Source organism: Trichosurus vulpecula, chromosome 3 (genome assembly GCF_011100635.1).
Source record: "Trichosurus vulpecula isolate mTriVul1 chromosome 3, mTriVul1.pri, whole genome shotgun sequence".
In the NCBI taxonomy this organism is placed as follows: Eukaryota; Metazoa; Chordata; class Mammalia; order Diprotodontia; family Phalangeridae; genus Trichosurus; species Trichosurus vulpecula.
In genome coordinates this window covers 355,107,519-355,132,991 of record NC_050575.1, presented here as the reverse complement: position 1 = coordinate 355,132,991, position 25,473 = coordinate 355,107,519, and the positions used below count along the sequence as shown (strand labels likewise).

At 37.6% G+C, this 25,473-nt stretch overlaps 1 pseudogene; it reads right to left on the bottom strand.

The window, feature by feature from the left end:
* Positions 1 to 3,782: 3,782 nt before the first annotated feature.
* Positions 3,783 to 24,956, bottom strand: LOC118842595 (annotated as a pseudogene).
* Positions 24,957 to 25,473: the final 517 nt, after the last annotated feature.

Here is a 25,473-nt window from a genome sequence, read left to right as displayed (position 1 = left end):
CCACAGATTTCTAGATTTTAGAAACTCACAAGGTCACCACCAGTCCTAGACACATCAACCATGGGATATTTGTTTGGTTAAGATCAGGAAAGAACAAACACAAATAAACTGAAGCAACCATGTGTTTCTACAGCCTGCAGGAAGATTAGGTAAGAGATAGGGATGCTACCTCCCCTCCCTACTGAGCTCTTGGGACCAGGCCAAAATAGTCCAAAAACTATACAAGAGGAAAGCAAGAGAGACGTATATCTACTGAATTCTGGATCAGAAGCCAATTAGGGAATTCTCCATCATCATGGATTAAATGTTCCAAAGCACAAAGGACCAAGGCCAAGGCAGCAGGTTCCCCACCCCTGGAATGTGCTCAACCCAAGTTTCCAAGTGGTTACCAGGAATGGCAGCTGAGCTTGTTCCGGTGTAGATAAGGGTACCCACTATATTGAAAAAGTACTTTAGCAACTCAGGAAGAAGAGGACTCATGCTTCCTTGTGCATATCAAGAAAAGTTTGATGAATGAGGTAACATATGATATGATTTTTGGAAGGTAGACAGGATTTCAACAGGTGGAAATGATATGGGAATGTAAAAGAAAGCATTCCCTGAAACAGTAATAAATGAGTATGATTGCCACCTACCACTTGAGACAGGAAAACTTCAGAGCCAAGTGAGTAGACCTGAATAGCTCTGCAGATTAAAGATTTAGGGGCACTGTTTTGCTGAAAGAGTTTATGTTCCCTCAAAGCCCAGACACAGAAGAAGACTGGAGTATGTGCAGACTCCAGGCTTAGGGTCTTTGCTTTCACTAAAAGAACTTAACACAACTTCATTGGTCCAAGACTGTTAGCCAGCAGAAAAGTGGCTTCATCCATTAGGAAAGCAGAGAGTCCCAGAAGAGTGGTCCTATCTAAAAGATGAAGCATCCAACAGACTATTCCTTAAGGAAATCAGGGACATGAAGGCCTGATGTCCAGTGTTGTAGGGTTTCTCTATTTGTGGGCCTCCTTATTTTGTGCCCACTCTTCTCTAAAGACACTGTATGCATTGGTGGGATAGTGTAAACCAGGTTTATGGGTGAGCTGTTATGATTACTCTCACTTTTGTCTTCTTTTTTAGTACATTTTTCAGGATTGATTTAATATTGCACTGCCAAAAATGATGAAGTGCATAGTTTCAAATAAATCTTGGAAGACTTATATGAACTGATGCAAAGTAAAATGAGAAGAATCAGAAGAACAGTTTATACAGTAATGACAACAAACAACAAAAGACTTAAGAACTTTGATCAATGCAATGACTAATGATTCCAAAGGATGGATGAAGCATTTCTTGACAGATACTAAATGAGATACATTTTTGGATATGGCCACTCTGGATATTCACTTTGCCTGACCATATATATTTGTTACAATGGGTTTTTTTTTTCAGTTGAGTGGAGATGAGAAAAAATAAATGCTTGTTACTTGAAAACAAGTAAAAATTATATAAAAAGAGTTAATGGCTTAATTTTGGCTGATTTATTTGAATGGGAAGCATTCTGGTGGCAGCTCAGGAGCTACATTTGTGAGTGGTGTATAACTGCTCCATATCAGGGTTACTCTAGAACCTGGACAGTGAGTTGTAGCAAGACATATAAACTCTGGGGGAATCCCATCCTTATGTGGTGGGCACAGGTAAGGTGAACAAGCCAGCTCTAGTCAGAGAGAGAGGTGGTGGTGATGTGGTCTGGATGAGGGGTGGGGAACCTGCAGCCTCAAGGCCACATGTGGCCTTCTAGGTCCTTGGGTGCAGCCTTTTGACTGAGTCCAAGTTCTACAGAACAAATCCTTTTATTAAGGGGATTCGTTCTGTGAAGTTTGGATTCAAAGGACTACACTTGAGGACCTAGAGGGACACATGTGGCCTTGAGGCTACAGGTTCCCCACCCCTACTCTAGACCCATGCTATACTTATTTGTAGTGCCTTTTCTCCATAATGTGCTACTTAATTTTAAAACATTGGGCTATTCAGTATGTTTTATCTGCTTAAATATTAGTGTTCATCAGACTCTCTCTGTAGCGGATAAAATCTTATGAATTCCTCAACTGGAAGAGAACATGGAAGTAATTTTCTATAATTTATTTGCAATTTTCTTCTCTTTCTTGAATGCTTTACATTGCTTTAAATAATAAAGCAATTTTCAGGTTATAGTTATACTCATTTTTAGAATATTCTACCTCCATGAGATTATTTTTAAATATTCTATTTCTTTTGCATTTACAGTTATGATTATATGAGCATTCACTTAGAGGCTCTTGTACTTAAAATTTCTGAAATTGGCCTAGGATATTATATTGGTATTTTCTAATTTTCCTTTAGTCTTTTTGCTTTTTCAGTAGATTCTTATTTACAATATTTCTCCCTTCAATAAAAAAATTCTAATGGGCCATGCATTATTTGTAGGTACTCAGAATCATTTTGAAATGTAATACGATTATAGATTCTCCAATACTAAGTAAATGGAAAGATACTAACACATTAAAAAATCAATCAATGCACAGATTTTTTTTCTACAAAAGCAGATATATATATATATGTGTGTGTATATGTATATATATATATATATGTATACATATATATATATATATATATATATATATATATATATATATGTCCTGTGAATACACTCAGTGGAATTGTGTCTTGAAAGTTTATTGTATTTTTTTTTTTTACTTGACGACATAATCCTAGAAAGATGAGACCAGACCATTGGACAAAATAAATTTGCTTTAGTGGTTTTTTTTTTCACTTCCTTAACAAATTACTTTGAAGAGTGATAATTCTTTGCTAGTCATAATAATGCTACCAGGAAAACTCCCTGCAAACCACCCCTCCCTTTTTTTCTTTTTCATAAAGCAGATTTGGGTACTATTTATCAATCCAATGTGAAAGGAGTCATAGGGGTAAAGTGGAAAGGGCTCTGTCCCTGTGGCCACAGAATCTAAGTTCAAATCCTTCCCTAGGTACTGACTTTGGTCAAGTCCCTTAAACTCTCTGAACCTCAGTTATTGATTGTAATAACAATAGCATTTATATAGTGCTTTAAGGTTTACAAAGTACTTTACAAATATTATCTAATTTATCCTCCCAGCAACTCCGGGAGGTAGGTGCTTTTATTAACCTAATTTTGTAGATGGGCAAATGGAGGCATACCGAGTAGTTATATGACTTGCCCAGTTACTTACCCAGTAAGTATCTGAGGCCAAATCTGAATGATGAATGAATGAAAGAATGAATTTACTATATGCAAAGCACTATGCTAAGTGCTGGGGATACAAAGAAAAGGTAGACAGTCCTTGCTCTTATCTCACATTCTAACATGGGAGACAATATGGAATGTTTCAGCTGCGAGTTGCTTAGTGTAGTGCATAGAACAAAGTAGGTATTTAATGTTTATGGACTGATTGGTTGAAGTCAGATGGAAAAGTCCCATAGTCCTTAGGGTGGAACAGCAAGGCAGATGTTAATGCCTCTTCTTTAATGATAAAATTATATCAGTTTCTGATGTTGAACCACTTGACAATGCCAAGGACTTACATGGCAAGAATTTTCTGGTCATTCATTCAATAGCTGTGGTTGTAGCACCTTTGGGAGCACTTGCCAGGTTGTACCTCCATAGGTATTACAGAATCATGGCTGAAGGCACTGAGCTGGAAGCAGTGTTACTCTCAGGGTTCCTAGGTTTGGATCCTGGGCCATTTCCATCGAGGTCTGAGGGAAGATGGTGGTCAAGGTGGTGCTACTGGTTATACTTCCCTGGGACATGCTGCCTCTTTTTTCTCCCTCGACGTGTCAGCTAGGCTGGCTTCCCTACCCTCTGTGTAGCAGTGGGTTAACATTTGGTGGGCCTGGCTGGGCCCTTCGTAGCAGTTGCTGCTCTGGATGACGGATCTGATTACTAGGATGGAAGCAGGAGTGGTAGATCCGGTAGTGCTGGCACTACCAGGACTCCAGGGCTTATCTGCCTGTTGGTGGCAGTTGGTCAGCAGTTGTCGCTCATGTTGATGAAAAAGGCTGACCCCTTTTCCATAATCATTTCTCCTGTCAGCACAAGAGATTTGGACTTAGGTTTACTTGAAAATGGGAAGGTTGGACTAGGGGGCCTCTGGGTCCTTTCCTTATCTAAATCTATAATCTTCAAGGGTGTGCTGGAGCCAGTAGATTGTTAAATTTTCAGTATGATCATTTACTCCTTGGAAATTGGCAAATGCTACAAATCAGGACTTGATTTATTGTCTTGTGGATTGTATGGAGTTTAAAAAGTGCTGGAGAAGATAATAATGATGCAATAAGCTCAAAAGTATGTCATGCATATAATTTTTTTTGGGGGGGGGATCTGGTTGTCAAACACCAACACAACACTATTAGTGATCCTATTATTATGATACTGTTTATTCATATTCAACCAGTTTTCAAAAACTGTGAAATTTGATCCCCAAAAAAAGTTTATAAACTTACCAAGGGCATGGGCAAAAAATTGTTACTCTCTTAGTATCAGACCGGCCAGCTTTCCCATCTCAAATTATGTAATGCTGATGCAATGGGAAGATCTTTCCTATTCATTAATAGGCCTATGTGACCTGCTTTGAGCCCCTGAGTCACATGAGCCTGTGGTGGGAGGAGCTTACCAATGGGGTGGAGCAGGAAATGAGTGGGTGATGAGGTAGAGCAGTCAGAGCTGGGAGACAGAGAGCCGGCAGAGCGGTTGTGTGAGTGAGAGAGGGAGTCATTTTGCTTGAGGGAGCTTGTTTGTGGGGCGGCCTGACAGAGGGAAGACTTGGGGATGTTGGTGCCCCTTGCATTGGTAATGTGTATAGACCTCTTTATTACTATGGTGGATTTGGCTTTCTGGTGTTTGAATAAACGTCTTGGTTTCATCTTCAATGAAGAGAATCTTATATCTTGTGATTCAAACCTGGGAATACACTGGCATATTCATAGCAGCTGGTGTGGGTATCGCATTGGCAATATAAATTATGAAACAGTGTGCTCTTAGCTCAAAACGAAGATACTCTACATTTTCCAGCTTTTATTTGCCAATTACCAAATTTCTCTGACTATTGCAAAAGAGTGGACTTTTTTGAATTATCAACTATAAAATCAAAACATATATCTCACTTGCAAGAATATTATATAAACCCAATTTCTAATAGTAGGTGGAAATATTTATTGCCATGAGGATTAGAGTCCTCAGTCTTGGAGTACTACAGTAAGGGCTAACAAATGGAGCTCTTTCTCTGGCATGTGACTTTGGGGCTTGGATTATGGGCAGCTCAGGCTACAGGAGCCCCATAGGGGATTTTCAGGGGGAAATATACAGTGATGTGCTGGTAAATGTTTAACAACTCACTCTCAAAACACACATGTGCACATACGCACACGACACATGTTCAAGTTTAATCTGCACTATTAACATTTTCTCCATCACTTTTCCTAAGTCTAGACAATTAACAAAACAACAAATCAAACTCTGATTTGTAGCATTTGCAGATTTCCAAGGTGTAAATGTTCACACTGAAAATTTAACAATCAGCCCTCAGGAGCCAGTACAAGCTGGTTCCAGCAAATAAACTGAAACATATCAAATAAGGCAATATTTAACCAGTATCCTGTAATTTAACATTAGTTTCTAATTGGAAGTATCTTTGGGATCACTATGTTGCAAATACGTAAAACAGATCTGTTTTAAATTTAGTTCAGCAATTCCCATAGTTCCTGGAACATAGTAGGTGCTTAATAAGTGTTTAATGACTGAATAGCCTATTTGTCTCATCTAAACTTTTCATTTGCCCTAAATGCACAGTGCTCTGCATAGTGGGTGATTTTATGTATACCCACACACACGTATGTGTGTGTGTGTGTGTGTGTGTGTGTGTATATATATATACACACACACACATTATAAATGTATATATAATGGATATGCTTGACATTGTTCAGAATTTATTATGATATTAGGTCCAGTTTTAGATTTTAAAACATTTTTTGAGAGTATGACAAAGAGCAAACAACATTGTTTTTCAATGGAAAATAGATCTTAGGAGGAAAAAATTAAATAATTTGAAGTTATTTAACCTACAGATGAGAGGGTTAAGAAATGGCTCCCTCTAAGTAAATTGAACTCAATCAAATACATATTTATTAAGTGCCTATCATGCACAAGGCAATATGTTTGGGGCCAGAGATCTTTTTGGTTCTTTAGATTTGTCCTATGAGTTCATTGGTAATAGGTTTCTTCCAATGAGGAAACTCCCTCTGCAGGTACAGATCGGCACCTTCAATGACTGAGATGTTACATGAGTTTCCTTCCCTAGTCAGACCAAAAATAGTTTTTAGAGGCCCATCTTGAACCCATGTCTTTCTGATTGTAAGCCAGACTCTTTATCCCTTTTGCAGGATGTCCTCTAGAGACTGAAGATACAAAAATCAAAAAGAAAAAAAAATCTATATATCTATAATTTATATCTTCATCTATGTCTATGTTTATATCTATCTCTATGTCTATCTATATATCCTTTCTCTCAAAGGAGGAGCAAAAACCATAAACAGATTAGTAAATAAATTACAATTTGAGTAGTAGACAATCACTAACATTATTAGAGGGATCGAGAAAGGATTTCCCATGAACATTTCCTACCTTCTTGGCTAGTTTTGACTATTAAGGAAGAACAGTCAGTTAGATAAACTACTAAGGGAAGAATCCCTACCCCTAGATATCTTAAAAAATAGTTTCATCTTTGATTTCTGGTCCAAGTAGTCAGATAAAAACCGAGAATTATTTGATATACCACCTTCTAAATAGGCTTTTTGTCACTTTTTTTTCTAAATGAATATTAACTTTTTGCCAGCATGTTTCCTACAAAGTGTAAATGAGTTTGACTTTCAATAGCCAAAGTTAATTTGGAAAAGGATGACTCTTTATTATAGGCAATTGAGGTGGATGGCTTCAGGCAGAGGTCACTGCATGTCTGAAACCAAGAGACCTTTGGTCAATCTGTCTTTCTGTAAATCAACTCTTCAGCAGAATTTCCTGTTGGTTACAGGTACCTGTCTGTATATTGAACAGGTTATGCTATGAAATTAGTATACAATATTCTAATTTCTTTATGCTTTGTTGTTGCTTACAGACAACTTGAGGTATCCTGCATAATTTGCAATGACCACAATTTCTTCATGAAGGGAGGGGAGAATATAGGTTGGCTCAAAGCCTGGATGGCATATTCCTGGAAACATAAAATAAAAGCAGAAATTTGGTAGAAAAAATTGAGATGGAAGGTGTTACTTTGGTGTGGCCCCTTTTGGAGTTTTGTCCTTAACTTTTCAATTTCCCTTTCATTTGCTTACGAGACCTAAGAATCTTGGGAGAAGTGGAAAAATACACAAGGTCTGAAACCCACATAGCTCAGAAAGATTCTTTGGTAGAATGTCCCTTGTTGTTCATCCTTCATTTTGAAGGGGACCAATGACATCATGAGGGTGATATCTTTACTTGCAAGTGAATTGGATTTAGGTGAGGCAGGGCTATGTAAAGTCATCAGCCTCACTGTCTCCTCCAGAGTCATCTGAGTCCAATGGCAAAATGTCAGGATGACTAGAGATGACCCTGGATGCAGTGGGAGACCTTCGTCTTCCTAAACTAAGGTCTTTCCTAGGTCTCAGTTTGTCTGAGGCAACACTCATTCAGTGTTTTAAGGTCAGGTTAAGAGTTGAGGCAAAAGATGGCCTTGTTTGCCTACTCAAAAGAATCAATCTGGGAGGGGAAGACTCTCAGGGTTTCTAAATGAGACTTGCATGTGCATGATTAAGATGCTGAAATGAAAGAGAGTTACAAGGAATTTCTAACCCTAAAAGTGATAGGTGCTTGGAATAATGCATTACGATTCAGCTGCAAACATAATAGATTCAAAGACAGATGGATTGTAGGTGGACTCTAGTTGTCTAACTGTTCTGTGTTCTAAAAGAACTTGATTCCTGGAAGGTGAAAACATCTGAAGAGAAAAGCCACTTAGGGGAGCTGACTAGTTGTTTTCTTTCTTTGTAAGGAGAAATAAATAAGGAAGGAATTTTCTCCCCTGATCTTGTGTTGTGGATGTGAAAAATCTGCCTTTTACACTAAAAAAGTTTCAAGTTTAAGCCTCTGGGAAAGTTTTCTACTCTTTTTTTTTGGAGGGGGGAAATTGGAGTTAAGTGACTTGCCCAAGGTCACACAGCTAGTACGTGTGTCAAGTGTCTGAGGTCAAATTTGAACTCGGGTCCTCCTGACTCCAGGGCTGACGTTCTACTCATTGCACCACCTAGCTGCTCCAAAGTTTTCTACTCTTAAAGGGAAAAGGTTACTTGAAGCTAGAAGTTTGAAGCCTAAACTCTACATCCATGTTGCTGTTGTTGTTTGTCCTTTGTGCTCGAAGAGCACCAAAATGACATCTCTATGTTGGGGTCAGTGTACAGTGTGTTGGGCTGTGGCTGCAGATCGCACCAATGTGAATTTGGAACGCTCTACCACAGGTCAGGCACAAAGGATCTGTACGACCAGTTGGGAGGGAGACATCTCTAAATTTGTGCATCTCATGTTTGTTTCGAGCTATTGCATTTTGGCTTTTACCTATGTATACAGAAGGACTATGTCTAGCAGCAGCCATGATACCAGTGGGGAATGTCTAATCACTTACAGCTGGTTAGGAGACTGTTAGGCCAGGGAGAAACTTGCCTTCCAGTAACAGGACCTGTAGTGTCAAAAGGGTGAGCTAATTATCTGTGCAACACTAATACACACATACCTTTTATGTGTGCTCCTCCATGTTTTCACTTTTGTTATGTACTGGGTATTAAGCTATTAAAGCTTAAAACTGCCCTAAAACTTTTGGAACATTGTATATTTCACATGTGTAGGCTTTCTAGGTAGCTGCTCAATCCACACATTTTTGCAACATATGTCTTCTCTTCTTACTGATAGTGTATTTATTTTGGGAGAGTGGGCGTTTACTGCTACTTTTCTTACCATTATTTCTTTATGTAACAGTTATTCTCTGGTCCTGCCTGAGGTCCAGGTGTGTTCCCCCAGGCTCCTCCACTACCCTATGAGGGTTGGGGGGCAGGGTGATATCTTGTCTCTGCTATTGGCTGAAGCCCCCACTGATTGTGTTCTCCCAATTTTAGGGGGCCAAGTATCCTAATTCTATTTAATAGTCAAATGATCTTTTACAGAGGAATATTTAGTTTAGAGTTATAGAAGTAACAAACCTACAAACATTTCCTTCAATACCTCAGGGGCATTAACCCATATACCACTTTAGTCTCTGGGGAGGGAACAGGTTTAGGTTACCTCAAACTCAGTTCCTACATAGCATTATTCCCAAATTTAAGTCCAATATGATTATATTAATAAAACATCTTTCCATCACCATGTGTTAGTAGTTTTGTCTTCATAGATAATATTTTATTGGTGAAATTTTCTTCATTTTTAATATATTTTATGTTATTTATATGATTAATATGGTTAATTTTGATAATAATTTCCCCCATATAGAAACATGCTTATATTCTTGATGTGAAACCAACCTAGCCATTATCAATCATTTTTTGGATATATTGCTGTAATTTGTAAAACTGAAAAAATGTTTTATTTATGCTCTTTCTTATGTTACTGTAACTTCCCAGAGCCTCCCTCCCCACCCCTACTAGAACCCTCTCTTGCAACAAAAAATTAATCTAAGAAGAACAAATCTACACACTTACCACGTCTGACAACACATACATCATTTCCCTCTTGTTGGCTACTCTTTCTCCACCAGGAGGAAAAAAACATGCTTCCCCATCAGTTCATTGAAGTAATAATTGGTCACCCCATTGATTACCACATTAAGTAACAGCACTTTCAGTCTGTGGAATGCTGATTTGGGGTGGAGCAGGGGGCGGGGTGGGGGGCAGTGCATAACAATTTAGAAAATGTACTGGAAAGGATTGCTGTAAAACCCAAGATTCATAAAGTGAAAGTGCTCACCTGAACTGGGGATGCCAATATAATTCAGCCTGACTATGGTGTGGCAGCTTATGAATTTGTTTGAAGCTTTGTCTTGTTTTTTTCCCCCCTCTGGAGGGGGGAAGGCGTGGCACTTGGGGTTAAGTGACTTGCCCAAGGTCATACAGCTAGTAAATGTGTCAAGTGACTGAGGCCAGTTTTGAACTCAGGTCCTCTTGATTCCAGGGCCAGTGCTCTACTCACTTCAGCACCTGGCTGCCCCGTTTGAAGCTTTGGCAGTGGAATATTGGGTCAGGTGATATTTAATACATTCATCCTAGAAGAGCCATCATGCTAATATCAATTCAGACTCTCAGATCTGATCAGTGACATTTCAGCTCTGCCTCTTAATATGTGACCTTAGTCAAGTCATCCTTTCTGGACTCAGTTTCTTCATTTGTAAAATGAAGAGATCCTTTCTAGGTCTAAATCTGTGAAAATTTGGAAGTCTAGGAAACACCCAGTAGCTTGGAGAAAACACCTGCAGATTTGGCATTGATTCTCATCCTGCATAATGTCTGGTTTGTGGCTTTTCCCTATATCAATGACAAATAAATATTCAAGCCTAGGAGCTATGAATGGGGATAATAATTTAATCCCTTTTAGATACTGTGTATGCTTCTGTAACAACTTGGCCTCTTCCTACTCTGGTCTAATAAAAAAGAAACTTAAATCTTTGCTTTGACAGGGAATTAAAAAAAAAGAAATCTTGCTTCAAGGAGTGCTTTCATAACATCCCATGTGTTTTGCTATGCTATTCTTTATTATCATCCTCTCAAATATAACTTTTTAGTGTTTCCATGATTTGATCTTTGAGTCATTCATTTTTTGCCCAAACTTCATTTTTTCATTTTGAACTTAGCAAAAAAAAAGAGAGCATTTTCATGTATATAGCAGAACACAACAAAAGGATTGTATATGAAACCAATGATCTCAATTTCGTACTGCTTTTTCAAAAAAAAAGTCTATAACATCATTTTCAAAGCTGTCTTGCTTGATTGTGCTTCTTTCTAAATTTTTTTTCTGTTCTTGTGCACTAAAACAAAATGTCTTAGTGGCCTACTTTTTTTTTCCGGCAATTGTGTTGCTAACTCTCTCCCTTCCTCCACTCCCCTTCACCAAAAAATGCCTAGAGAAAAAAAAAAAACACCACGTTGTAACAACTAAGCACAGTCAAGAAAAGCAAATACACACAGAAGCTATGTCCATAAATGTATGCCCCTTTGAGTACCTTGAATCCATCACTTCTCGTTAGGAGATGACATGCTTTGTCATTGATCCACTGAAGACATAGTCGGTCATTGCATTGATCAGAGTTAAGTCTTTCCAAGTTGTTTTCTTCATAGTGGTGTATTTGTATATTGGTTCTCTTGGTTCTATTTGATTTACATTGCAGTTCATATTACCCAGGATTCTTTGCATTCATCTCTTTTGTCATTTCTTACAATGCAAGCAAAATTTATTCAGTTATTCTCCAATCAATGGAGAACCTAGCTCTTTTTTTTCCCTTTTAATCCACCCTTTAGGATCAGAAAGTTTATTATCATCCCTCTTCTTAATCTCCCCTATCCCACCTCCACCCCCCCCCATCCCCACTTATTTCCCTCTTGAGTTTGAGGTATGTCTACATCTAACTGTTTATGTTGAGTAGATGTGTTTATTTCAGATAAGAGTGAAACTCATCCGACACCTGCTGCCTCTATTCCTTTGTCCAAACGTGGATACTCTTCTCTTGGACTCCAATTTATAACAAAGAGAAAATACCATCCCCACTCTCACCCCTGCTTTCTTCCTCATTTGTAGAGTATCCCTTTTGCTTTCCTTTCTTTCTCCCTCTTCAGACTCTCAGAACAGAATCAATTCACCCCTAGGTCATCTGTTTTTCTTATTTAATTCCCTCGATATTTTTTTGAAAACATTAAAACATTAAGGTTCTGAAGGGACACTTGTTTCTCTCCCCCCTCCCCCTTTGGAATATTAGCAAGACATCATTATAAAGCCTCTTTGAGTTGTTCAAATAAATTTCCTTTTATATTTTTCTGGATTCTTGTGTTCACATATAGAAGTTCCTATTCAACTCTGGTCTTTTCATCAGAGATACTTGAAAGTCCTCCATTCCATTAAGGGGATAATTTTTATTCCATATAGTATCATACTCAATTTTGCAGAGTCGGTTAGTCTCGATTGTAAGCCTATATATTTTGCTTTTAGGAATATTGTATCCCAAGTTCTTCTCTAATTTAGAGTAGAATCTGCTAGGTTTTGTGTGATTCTGATTGTATATTCTTAGCATCAAAACTACTTATTTTTAGATGCTTTGCAATATTAATTTTCTTTGATCTGGGTGCTCTGTCTTTTTGGCTATGACACTTCTGGGACTTTTCCTTTTGAGATTTCTTCCAGGAGATAATCAGTGGATTCTTTCTATCTTAACTTTGTCTTGTGGGTCTAATAGATTTATGGAGTTTTTTTTATGATTTTTTGAAATACAGTGGCCAGACTATTTTTTTTAATATTGTTCCAGAGAGTCCAGTGATTAAAAATTACCTGTTAGGCAAAGGAGAGATAATTTACCTAAAATTCTGCTCAGAGAGTCCATTTGTTTTATTGACAATTTTCCACTCTCTTCTCTATGTTGTTAATTCTTGTGCTTATCTTCTTGAATTCTTCCTTAAGTAAACTTGCTTCTAATCTTGTAAATGACAGATTTACTTTATGTTTTTTATTTTGCTTTTAAGCCATTCAGGAGGCTCTTGCAGTATGTCTACTATCTCTTTGAGAAACGTAGGTCTTATTATATCAGTCTTTTTCTTTCCTTTTAGAGATTTATCTTTACTTACCTTTACCTAGAGTACTTGTCTAGTGTATTGGAACTTTATTTTTGTCTACTAATTTCTTTGTGTTTCTTTTAGGTTTCCTGTGAAATTCCTCCCATGAAGGTTTCTTTATTTTTTATTTTTTTTCATTGATGGTCTTATTTGGTGCAATTTCTACTCTTTTGAGTTGGAGCAGATTTGTAGGACCATAGACTATTCACTAAGCCATCTTTTCAGAATTGTAAAACAAATAAACCAAATTACACTACAATGTAAATTCCTTGAGCTCAGATACTGTTTGCATCTACAATGTCTTGCACTATGCCTGGCACATAATTTATGCTTAATAAAGGCTTATTGAATGGATGGATGGATGGGTGGATGGATGGATGAATAAGACCAGAGTAGAAGAAATCTAAGTGCTTAAAGATGGAACTTGCTTTTCTTTTCCTTTTTTGGGGGATTATAATAGACACTTGATTTTTAAAAAAAATTGGTAGTTCTTGAAGCTGAATAACAATAATTCATTTATTATCAACAGCTGAAAAGTTTCTTAGGGAAGATCTAGTAAAGAAAGAAAATGATTATTTTTAATTTATTTTTTCTTGAGGGGGTAGGCGATGTAATAGGGGTTAAGTGACTTGCCCAAGGTCATATAGCTAGTAAGTGTCAAGTATCTTAGGCCAGATTTGAGCTCAGATCCTTTTGACTCCAGGGCTGGTGCTCTATTCAATGTGCCACTTAGCAGCCCAAAGAAAATGATTATTAATCTCACAGGTTTTTCTTTACCAAAAAAGAGATTATTTTATATAGAATTTTAAAAATTTATTTTATTGAGAATGTAGATCAAGGGGAAGAAAAGCAAATAATGTAAATGAAGGAAAAAGATTTCATTCTGTGACAAAAAAATACATGAAGAAGGACGCAGTGTGAACCAAACTACTGCTCCAGTAAAGAAGAACATGTTCTCTTACAGGTAATCAGTGATAAGAGACTTTTTGTTCAGGACCAAAAAAAAGTGCAGATATAAAACAAAATAGGTTCAGGGTCTTCTAGAGAAGCAGTTGGGTCTCCAAGCAATATTTTTATAGCTAGGAAATTTTCATTTAGCTGTTTGAGCTGAGGAAAATGTTTTGCTTCTACCGTTGTCTTTTCTATTTTTCTCTCTGAGTTCCTGGGAGGGCCTTCTCATTTGAAGTTTCATGGCACAAAATGAAAAAAAAATATTTTTCCTATTCTTCAGTGCATAACAGAGGAAAATTATCTAAAACTCTCCCACCTCCAGTCTGTTGCCAAGAATCTCCTGATTTCACTTTTGCAACATTTCTTAAGTATTTCCCTTTTTCTCCTATGACACTGCCACTGCTCTGGTGCAGGCCCACATTGCCTCATGCCTGGATTATTGCAGTAGTCTACTGGTGTGTTTAATGTCTGCTCACTCCAATCTATCTTCCATTCTGTCACCAAAGTGATTTTCCTAAAGTGCAGATCCAACTATGTCACCCTGTACTCAATAAACTCCAGTAGTTTCCTGTTGTCTCCAGGATCAAATAAAAAAATCTTCTATTTGACATTCAAAGCCTTTCCAGTCTTCTCAAAACTTACTCCCAAGGTCTCTCTGAAGAACTTTGGAATCAATTGTGAGACTTGGGAGACACTGGCACAGGACCACCCAGCATGGCATGCCCATAGTAAAGAAGGTGCTGTGCTCTATGAGTGAAGCAGAATTGCAGTAGCTCAAAAGAAACATGAGATGAGCAAATTTAGAGATAGCTCTACCCCAAATGTTAATGTGGACTATTTGTGCCCAACCTGTGGTAGAGCCTATTGAACTGAACAGCCACAGTCTGCGCCTGGTACCTTGATCCCAACATTGTGATGTCATTTTGGTCCTGTTCAAGAAGGAAGTACAACAATCAATCAATAACTTACTCCCTAACCTTTTGATCCAGTGATACTGGCCTCTTGGCAGACCCCGATCTCACTCTGGATATTTTTCTCTGGCTGTCCCCCATACTTGGCACCCTCGCCCTCCTGGGTTTGACTACTGATACTGACCCCCCTGGCTTCCTTTAAGTGTCAACAAAAATTCTACCTTATTCAGGAAGCCTTCCGCAATTCCTCTTAATTGCTTCCCTTTCTCATTTCCTTTTTATCCTGTATATGGCTTGTTTGCATAAATTTGTCTACTTATTGTCTCCTCTATTAGATTGTAAACTCCTTGAAGGCAGGGCCTGTCTTTTGCTTCTTTTTGTATCCCCAGAATTTGCCACGTCATTTGACAAATAATAGACACTTAATGTATATCTATCTACTGACTGACTGACTAAAACTTTGGGCTGGATTCATTAAAAGAAACAAACATTTGCTAGGACAAAAACTGGAGTTCTCATGAGTTCTTATTTTAAAACAACTCTGAAGTCATAGGATTTTGAAATGGAGGTGACCTTAGTGGTTATATAACCTAACCCCTTCACTTTATGGATGAAAATAGACAAATAGATTAAAGAATTTGTACCACTTTACACAGATAGCAAGAAAATATCTGGAATTTGAACTCAGATCTTTAACTTTAAATCTAATCTTTCCACTGTACCAAGTCATATAAGGATTTTAAACATCCATATACTTCACTGCATTAGCACACTAATTGTTTATAGGAATGAGACCTTTAAATGATGTGACAAATATTTTCAAAACAGAACATTATGAACTTCCTAAACTGATACTAGCAGAACCTCATAAAGAAACCCACAGGGGTTGCTATACTTAAAATATGCAGCAAAGATGTATGCCATCCCTCATTTGCTAGGTAGGTAATGGGTGACCTTGAACATTTTATAATATATGCATTTGGAAGAGTTTTAATTTTAATAAAGCATTTTTCCTTTATATTAGTTGGGTTGAATTGGCTTGAATACCAGTCTCAATGCATATATTCTCAACAGTTGTCAAAAGTAGTAATCCATCATATTTTGGAGAGTTAATTTTTTTGATGGAGGTTAAATAATTGTGTGGGTTAAAATGATTTATTATGGTAATTATTAGAATAGGTTAAGTTGGCAGGCTGATCAAGATGCTTTCTAAACTAAATTAGAGTAAATTAAAAAAGATTCTGCCAAAAAAATACAGCTGTAGAAGATCTTAACATTTTGCAGAGGAGATTCCCACATGTTATATAGGAACAGGACCTGAGTGCATGCAGAAGGATCTTTTCAAAGGGAAGGGCTTGCTGTACCAATTACAAAGTAAAAACTTAACAGTATTCAATTGGATCAAATAGAAAATGGACCATTTTGTGTGAAATCATTTCAATCCTGTCTGTTTTTACCAGTGATTTTTATCCCCTCTAGTTAAAAAGATAAAAAATCCTATTTATTTAGAAGTTGAAAGTCAATATTAATACCCACTAAATGTTTCTTTTTAACCTCCCTCTATAGGAATTATCTTTCATCTCAAATTGAAATTCCAGTTAAATCATTTTCCTAAAAAATAGTTTCAAACTTCTCAAATGCAAATATTTAATTAATCATACATTCCACATCTTGGGTCCATTCTTTAAACTGTATCCTTCAATATGATCTGTACTTGTCCTCCTAGCTAAAACTAAGTGTTCAATATTGTTTTGGAAGTCATCTATTCAAAACCATGACTTGAGCCCTTACCAATACATCTCTATGCCAGACCATACCAAATGATACATTAATTGAAAAGCAAAAGGCATTTAATTAAAATAAATTAGTGAGATAATCTAGAATTAAGAAAATTAAATAGTACATGTGCCTGGAACTTCTGTGCAAATTGTTGTCATCTCTTGTGCCTCTAGGGGAGTGCTCACCGTTTGATCCTTCTGCATCTTCAAAACTTCAGGACAGAGACACAGCATTGAGACTTATAGTCTGAATTTGCTCTTCCTCATCAGCTTCCTCTTCAATGTTGGCATAGTAGGCTAGAATGTGGACTCTCAAGGGCTGTATAAGCACTGCAACCGTCTGCTGCATCTCTTGTAGCCATCATCATGGTCCACAGTCTAGAAGAGAGGTCATTGGTAAGGATAGCATGGCCAAGTCCATGCAGTTTGTCTTCTCTTTATATGGCTGCCCTTTCTTCTGCTCTCATCTCTGTTGCTGCCTACATCTCTGCTGCTTGTGCTAGACTTGCCTATGAAACATTTTGTAGCACTTTTTAATCTTCACACACTATGTAACATCCTCATCCAGTCAAAATCTGTGCTTAGTGATGTCCTCACATTGTGGTCCATGCACAGCCTTCTGGGAAATATAGTCCAGGGAATTTCCTTTAAAGATCAGGACTCAGCATTATGGGGGATGGAATTCAGAAACTTAGCCTCTGGAAATAATCTTGATCCTTTCCCTTCCTTTGGTTTCATTGTAGTGGCACATTAATCCCTAAAATTGTAATCCGGATTCTATTTTTCCTCTAACCCTAGGTCTTTGAATGTATCTATGAGTCAATCTTAGTGTTTACTATTAATTTTTTGTGCTAATCACTCATAATTGGCATCATGTGTAAGTTGGGGTGAACCCTGAAGAGAGAAGGTACATTACCCTGAGCCTGGAGGCTCATCACTATCTCAAATCTCCATGTTTCTTTCTCACCCACGAGAAGCTCTAGGCTACCCCTTGGTGACTATGCTATAGCAAAGAGCCCTGGATTTAGGCTTTTTTCCAACCCCAACTTTGTCACTAACATGATGTTCAGCAGTGTTTTCTTTTTTTGAAACCTAATTTTCTTTTCTATAAAATGATGGCCAATTCTTAAAGCCTTTTTAGCCCTGATCCTAAAAGAAACAACTTTTTAGTTAAGAACCTAAAGTACATCTCCAATTGATAAATGGTTAAAGGATATGAATAGGCAGTTTTCAGTTGATGAAATTAAAGCTATTTATTGGAAGAAGTGCTCTAAATCACTTTTGATTAGAGAAATAAAAATTAGTACAACTCTGAGGTATCACTTCACACCTATCAGATTGGCTAATATGATAAAAAAGGAAAACGATAAATGTTGGAGAGGATGTGGAAAAATTGGCACTCCAATGCACTATTGGTGGAGTTGTGAACTTATTCAACCATTCTGGAGAGCAATTTGGAATTATGCCCAAAGGGCAACCAAACTGTGCATACCCTTTAATCCAGCAATACCACTACTAGGTCTGTATCCCAGAGAGATAATAAATAAGGGGAAAGGACCTACATGTGAAAACATATTTAGAGCAGCTCTTTTCATGGTGGCAAAATATTGGAAATTGAGGGGTTGCCCATCAATTGAGGAGTGGCTGGACAAGTTTTGATATATAATGTAATGGAATACTATTGTGCAATAAGAAATGATGAGCAGGAAGATTTCAGAAAAACCTGGAAAAACTTGTGCAAACTGATGCAAAGTGAAATTAGCAGAATCAGGAAATCATTGTACATAGTAACAGCAATATTGTGTGATAATCAGCTATGAATGACTTATATCTTCTCAGCAAAACAATGATCTAAGACAATTATTACAAAGGACTCTTGATGGAAAATGCTATCCACATCCAGATAAAGAACCGATAGACTCTGAATGCAGGTCAAAGCATACTTTTTCATTTTATTTTTTTATGAATTTTTTTTAAGCGAAACAAAGTAAATTTATTATACAAACCTTGCAAGACTTGGGCACATCTCCATAAGGGAGGAGGCGAGGTAAAAGGGAACCTGCCTTAATTTATACTCTTAATGAAGAAGATTCCCACCCACCTCTATCCCTTCTCACCATTGGCTGGGGTGGGTGGGCTTACAGTCTAGGCGCGAAAACTACACAGAGGACCACAGATTGACCCGGTTCGTTCAGGTTTTTCCCTATCAGAACTCAACTGCCAGGGTGGCCTCTGAAAGTCTAGGAGGAGAAATGGGATGGGGGAAGGAGAGACCCTTCCCAGAGCAGAAAACAAATAACTCACAGGAAGTTCGTTATCTTCTAACATCTGAGAGAGAGAGGTAAGAGCATGCCTTCCCAAAATTACAAGGCCAAATCCCAAAACCTCTCCATTAGACATACCCTGTGAAGTCTTCACAATTATCCACCCCATACAGTCCCCCCTCTTCTTTATACTAATCTGAAGACTTCACACATCATTGCTGATATAAGTTGCATCCCCATTATCCTTTTCTAAAGTTTCCATTCCTCAAAATCTCCGATGCATTGATAAATCAAAGGGGGCAGTCCCCTTTGTAAATACAGATACAGAGACCCAAAGGAAAACAATGATGCAATTGTCCCTTTAAGATTCAAAAAGTCTTTTCCAGTATAGCTGTCCAGCAGGGAGCATCAAGTCTTTGGGACCTTGGCATTTGCTCTCAGCACAGCATCCCAGCACCTTCCTCTTGTCTTCTTATAGGAACCAGCTTTCTGTCCATTCTCCTACAAAAGTCACCTTAGCGCATTTTTAAGTTACCATTTCTAATCCTTATAACCCTAATCATTTTACAAATTCAAAATTGGAACCTTGACCCATTGTTCTGTTTAAGAAATTCACATCAGAACCCAGTTTCTTATATTTTACATTCACTCATTATTAATTTCCTCACCAAGGATGATATCTCCCTTAAGGAGTTATTTTGCTATTTGGTTAATATCAAGCTTGTCTAAAGCATTGTTACAATTAGTAATGTTAAAAGAAGAATGGCTTGTGGCTTATTCTGTAAATGCCATCAAAGAAACATGGCATGACAAAAGTTTATGATATTGTATGTACTGTGATAAAAATTGGTTATTTAATGTGTTTATGTATGTGCTGGAGTTCATTGCTAACTCCTTTGCCACCAAGAGAGTAGGGACTCAGAGTAAGGGGACCATATTTTCCCCAGCTTCCTATCAATTCCAGGCAGAAGTTATGTCAAACTACAAGCTGCATTGAGCCAGGCCTAGTCTGCCAGGCTTCAGTTAAGAAAATCAAGTCAAAAGGGTCCCACCTCAATATACCTCAGAACAGTTGCCCTCTCAACTTTTCCAAGAAATCATACCTGCAGCTTATGCTTGCCCTCTCACAGGGCTGCTGGCATCTTGGGTCAGCCTTCCTTGATACTCACACCTGGAGTTAGACTCAGAAAAACAGTCAGTTAATAGTCCCATAAAGTCTTTGAGTGGCAAGATTGAATGAATATAATCTCACATTGCTTCAGGAACATCCTTAAAACTAGCTTTAAATAGCTTGCATGCATTTCCTTCCTTATTCATAAAGTCTTCCTATTAAGATCATAAGTTTGTTTCTTCTTTCACAAGTGACTAATATGGAAATATGTCCTACATGATTTAAAAAAACTAATGTAGATGGCTTAGAAGACTAGGTTTTTTTAAACCACAAATCTCTTGCTTACTATTGCATCATTACATCCATTACAGTGGAATACCTGTCAATGATTTTAATAAGGTGTCAAAAAATTAAATGTAAGGGAACCATCAGGTCTGGGATTTTGAACTCCATTCTCTCCTTAGAAGAACACAGAGGAAATACAAAACTCCTTCTGCTCTTTCTTATTACCTTCTCTGCTAAATAAGTTTTATGAATATTTGTTGTTTTTATGTCACAGATATGTGACACAGCTAGGTGGTACAGTGGATAGAGTGCCCAGCCTGGAGTCAGGATGACTTATCTTCCTAAGTTCAAATCTGGTCTCAGACACTTACTGGCTGTGTAACCTGGGCAAGTTACTAAATCCTGTTTGCCTTAATTCCTCATCTCAAAATGAAATGGAGAAGCAAATGGCAAATCATTCTAGTATATTTGCCGAGAAACTCCCAATGGGTTAGCAGAGAGTTGGACATGACAGAAACTATTCAACAGCAAAAATTTCCTAATAGTAGACTATCAGTCACTTCTGGCAGTACTGGTTTTTCTGATTTTTCTAAGCTATGCCCACGTGATTGAACAGAATAGTAAGAGACAGGGTCAATTCAGTCATCCCGACAATCCTAATATTTGGTCCATGTTGCTATAGAATTGCTTTATTCACTGAAATCACTTTGTAGTAGTGACAATTAAATGTAGTAGTGATAATTAAAATGAATTGTCTCTTCATACTGCACTTTGGTTAGCATGTGACTTCTAGACACGGCCAGGAGACTTTCATAAAGTGTTTGAGAGAACAAATTCAGCTTTCATGGGCATAATCCTTAGGACCGTAGATTTAGGTATGGAAGAGACTTTTGAGCTCATCTAGTCTCCTCCCCTCATTTTATAAATGAGAAAACATGCCTGGAGAGGTTATGTGATTTTCCCAAAGTCACACTGTTATTAAGTGGAGAGGTGAGATTCAAGCCCAGGAACTAACTCTAAATCCAGTGCCTTCCCAGGTATCATCATGCTGCCTCCTTGATCTTCTAGCTCTGCACCCAGTTGACTTGACCAATTTTATTGACTTATTGTTACAGTCAAGTTCCTCCTGAAAATATGTTTCATCTCCAAGTTTAAAATTCGATTTCATTGTCATTGATTTGTATTTAGAGTCAAGGAGTTGACTCCTGCTCTGTAAATCCTGAATCGACACGTGACCCAGAGCTGTCAGCCCACACAAAGGAAGAGAAAGATTCCTTTTTGCCAACTTCATTATCATTCAAATTCATTCCCATGTAAGTCTTTCAAAGCAGGCATGTTTGAGGTATGATTTGTACAGTAGAGGGAGTATTCATGTAGATAAGATCACTGATTTATAGAACGAAGAGAGGTGAGATTAACATAAGACCATAACAGAACTTTTATCATTAGCCCATGTAAAATCAGAAATCGCTTCCAATAAAACAGAAATAAGCTTAAGTTGTATTATGAGGGATTTAGATTAGATTTAAGAAGAATTACTTTATAGTAAGGTAGTGCTGAATAGTGAAACTTAGTGAGATGAATTGAGAAATCTTTCTCTGGAAGCCTTTAAAATAGTATGATTTTTTATTTGTCTGGGATGGTCCAGGTATAGTTGTGATTGACACGGGGAGATAGAGTGAATGACTCCGTGAGCTTTGTTCCAGTTCTATGATTCTGCAAGAGAGATTGCTCCCATATGGAAGTTGAAAAATGCACCATAGTTCAGTGCTTTCCTCACCCGTGAGATATTTTATATGTGTCACATGGACTAATACTTGCACTTGTGGCTTTGTCAGTAAGTTTTAAGAATGTATTGAACTTTCAAAAATTTCTATTTGATGTGCAAAATTTATGTCACGTAAGCTATTGTTAGATAATCCTCCCTACCTCTCCATCATTTCCACTGTCATTTCTTGCCTTTCCTATTAGCAAACTAAGAGCACATATTTGTTTCCTGCAAATACCTTCAGAAATCCCCATAAACATAGATCCTTAAGCTTTCTTAAGTTTCACTTTGCTTCCCTTTAAAAATGATTTTGATGTAAAAATCCAATTCAGTTAAATAAGCATTTATTAGACTTAATAATGAAGAGAACACTTATCAAACTTTAAAGAAAATGAAGAGAATCTCATATATGCACATGCCAGTGTATTCATTCGGGTTGGGACCAGATCAGTAGGTATTTGCTGACTGCTTGATTGTCTGTAGAGAATCCCACATACCAGGTCTACCTGTCTTAATTTGTTGGTTTTGTAAAAACAACAACAACAGCATATGATACAACTACTAAGTTCCTTAACTGAAATGTGAATTCCTTGAGATCAGAGACCATGGCTCCTATTTCTTTGTAACCCCTTAGTACCCGGTAAAATGCCTTTCACATAGTAATTTTTCAATAAATATTTGTCAACTTGATTTTATATGACAAATATTTATTGGAAGCCTTTGTGTACTGTCTCATGATACCTGTCCCTAAACGTTTTTCTCTGATATAAAAATAAGTTTCTGAAGTAATTTGTAAGAGCCAGCCTGAAACACTGAAGGATAGTTGAAGATTCCTACGGATCATTTGTATTCTTGAAAGCCCAGGCTTCTGGAAGAGCACCATGAATTCCTGAATCCCACCCCTAGGCTGCACCCATCTCTGGTACTAAGGAGGCAATTCTCTGAGAGAGCTATGTGGAAAGGTGGCCCCTAGGAGCTCCAAACATCCAAAGGACACAGGTCTACTTTCAGGTGTTTAGTTTGTGATTAGCTTTCTCTGAATCTCCCTTTCCAGCTTGGGCAGATTAGCCTCTGCCCTTTCATCAGGATCTGAACTACTATCTCATATGATTTTGAATCCATGAAAGCCTGACCTTCACATTAGATTGGCCCCTCTATCATACCCTCTGTCTCTTTATCTTCACTTTCTATCTACTGTTTGTTTCCCTGCTGCCTACATACACACTCATGTCTCCCCTATATCTTTAAAAAAAAACTCACAAAATTCAACCATCCACCCCATCGACCATCTTACATATCTTCTCTCTTTTGCTAAACTCTTTGTGAAAGCTGTCTACATTAGGTACCTTCACTTTCTCTACTTATTCAATTTTAAACCCTCTGAAATTTGGCTTCTGACCTCATAATTCACTGGAAACTGCTCCCTCCAAAGTTACCAATAATCTCTGTCTCTGTCTCTGTCTGTCTGTCTCTCTCTCTCTTTGTCTCTGTCTATCTCCTGTCTCTCTGTCTCTGTGTCTCTGTCTCTGTCTCTCTTCCTCCCTCCTTCTCCTCCTTCTCTCTCTCTCTCTCTCTCTCTCTCTCTCTTTCTCTCTCTCTCTCTCTCTCTCCCTCCCTCCCTGCCTCCTTTTTTTTTGTAACTTTAGTGACAAATGTTTTTTAATTTTCATTTACTTAAAAGTGAGCAATTCACTTATCTAGGTAGAAATTAACCTATTATTTGTTCATATGAATTTTTCTATCAGTAGAAACAGCATAGTTTAGTGGATAGAGTCCTGGTCTTATAGTCAGGATGTGCATTGTAATCCCTTCTAACACTACCTGTGTGAGCCTGGGCAAGTTACAATTCCTTACATCTTAGACAGCATCTACTAAGTTGAGAGTGTCCAAAGTAGGGAAGGGAGACCCATTCATTCACTAGGAGTTCTAGCAAGGCTATATGTGTATATACAGGGTGTCCTAAAAGCCTTAGTGCAGTTTTAAGCCTTAATAGCTTTGGAAATATAAATGCGACAAACTTACAAAAAGCAGCATTTGAAAGATGGATTATTTCCATTAAAAATATTGATGTTTCTTGTTAAAATTCAACATAATCACTGTCGTGCTATTCATCACTCTAGTCTATTTATGAACTTTATAAAAAACTTTCATCAGTTTCTGCTCTGTTACTGAAAGGATTTCATTTGTAATCTTAGCCTTAAAGTTATCTAAAGGAGATTTTGATGTACACATGACAGATCTGATGTGATTCCCATGAAAAAAAATCTAGTGGAGATAGATCAGGTGACCAAAGTGGCCAAGCAATAGGACATCCTCTACCAATTAACTTATTTTATTTCTCATCCAGAAATAGTTGTACACATACTTAGCCAAGAAAAAGGAAACTAAGACAGATAAATATCTTTGGGATGGTGAGGCTTTAGCATACCCATTGTTTAGTCCCTTTACTTATTTCCAGAGATTGTCAACTTCTGAGAGTTTTTCATCATTTTCTAGTGCTTGCTGAAGTTTGGGGAGAGTACTAAGAGCTTGGAACTTCTTTTGCCTTAATTCCAGCTTATCTTCAACATTCTCTTTCGTACGAGAAAGGTGAAGTAATTCTTTCCCCCTAAGCATCTAGTTTCTTTAAAGTTTCATGCCTGTCTGGATGGTGCTATATCAGTTTGGCTAAAGGATCATACTCAGTTTTTTTCCTATTCATTTTGTTTGAATAATCTGCTTTTCACACTCAGCAATTTTTAAAAGGTGCTTTAGTTTTGCTATTTTCTATGTCTTTGGAAATTTGTGTCATACTTTCCCATTTATCTGAAATTCATATCACATACAAGCAGGTGTTTTCCCATTGAAAATTCATGCAGGTTCTTGTTATTTTTCTCCTACAGGTTCAGCATTGTACCATTTAAGAAAACTTTTCACTAACACATTAATTCTTCATTCAACATTAGCCCTAGAACTAGCAATTAAGAGCTGCTTCCTTATGCCATCATTGTTGATAACAGTTCCCATGGTGAGCCTGAGGTGGGGTCTTCCCAACGGGATGAGCATACAGAATTGTCACAAGGAAGAAGGGAAGAAAGCTGTGTTGTCCAACTGGCCAGTTACAGTTGGGTTCACAGTGGGGCAGTTCCTATATCTACTCCCAAATTCCCAAGGTGTAGCTAGGTAAACAGGCATGGAGGATGAAGAGGCTACCTCTGCTCCCATAATTAGCACTTGCTAATGATCTCTTAATTGTCAAATCTAATGGCTTTTTCCTCAGTCCTCATCCTGCATTAACTCTGTAGCCTTTGAGACTATTGGTCATTCTTCTCTACTGGATATTCTCTCCTTTCTCGATTTTCATGACACTGCTATGTCCTGGCCCTCCTCCTGTCTTATTGCTCCTCTGTCTTCTTTGCTGTTGATCCCCAATTTCCGTCCTTGACTTTCTTACGAGTTTTATTATCTCCATGTAAATGATTCCCAGATCTCTATATTCAACCCTAACCTCTCCAGTCTCAAATAACCAACTGCCTATTGGACA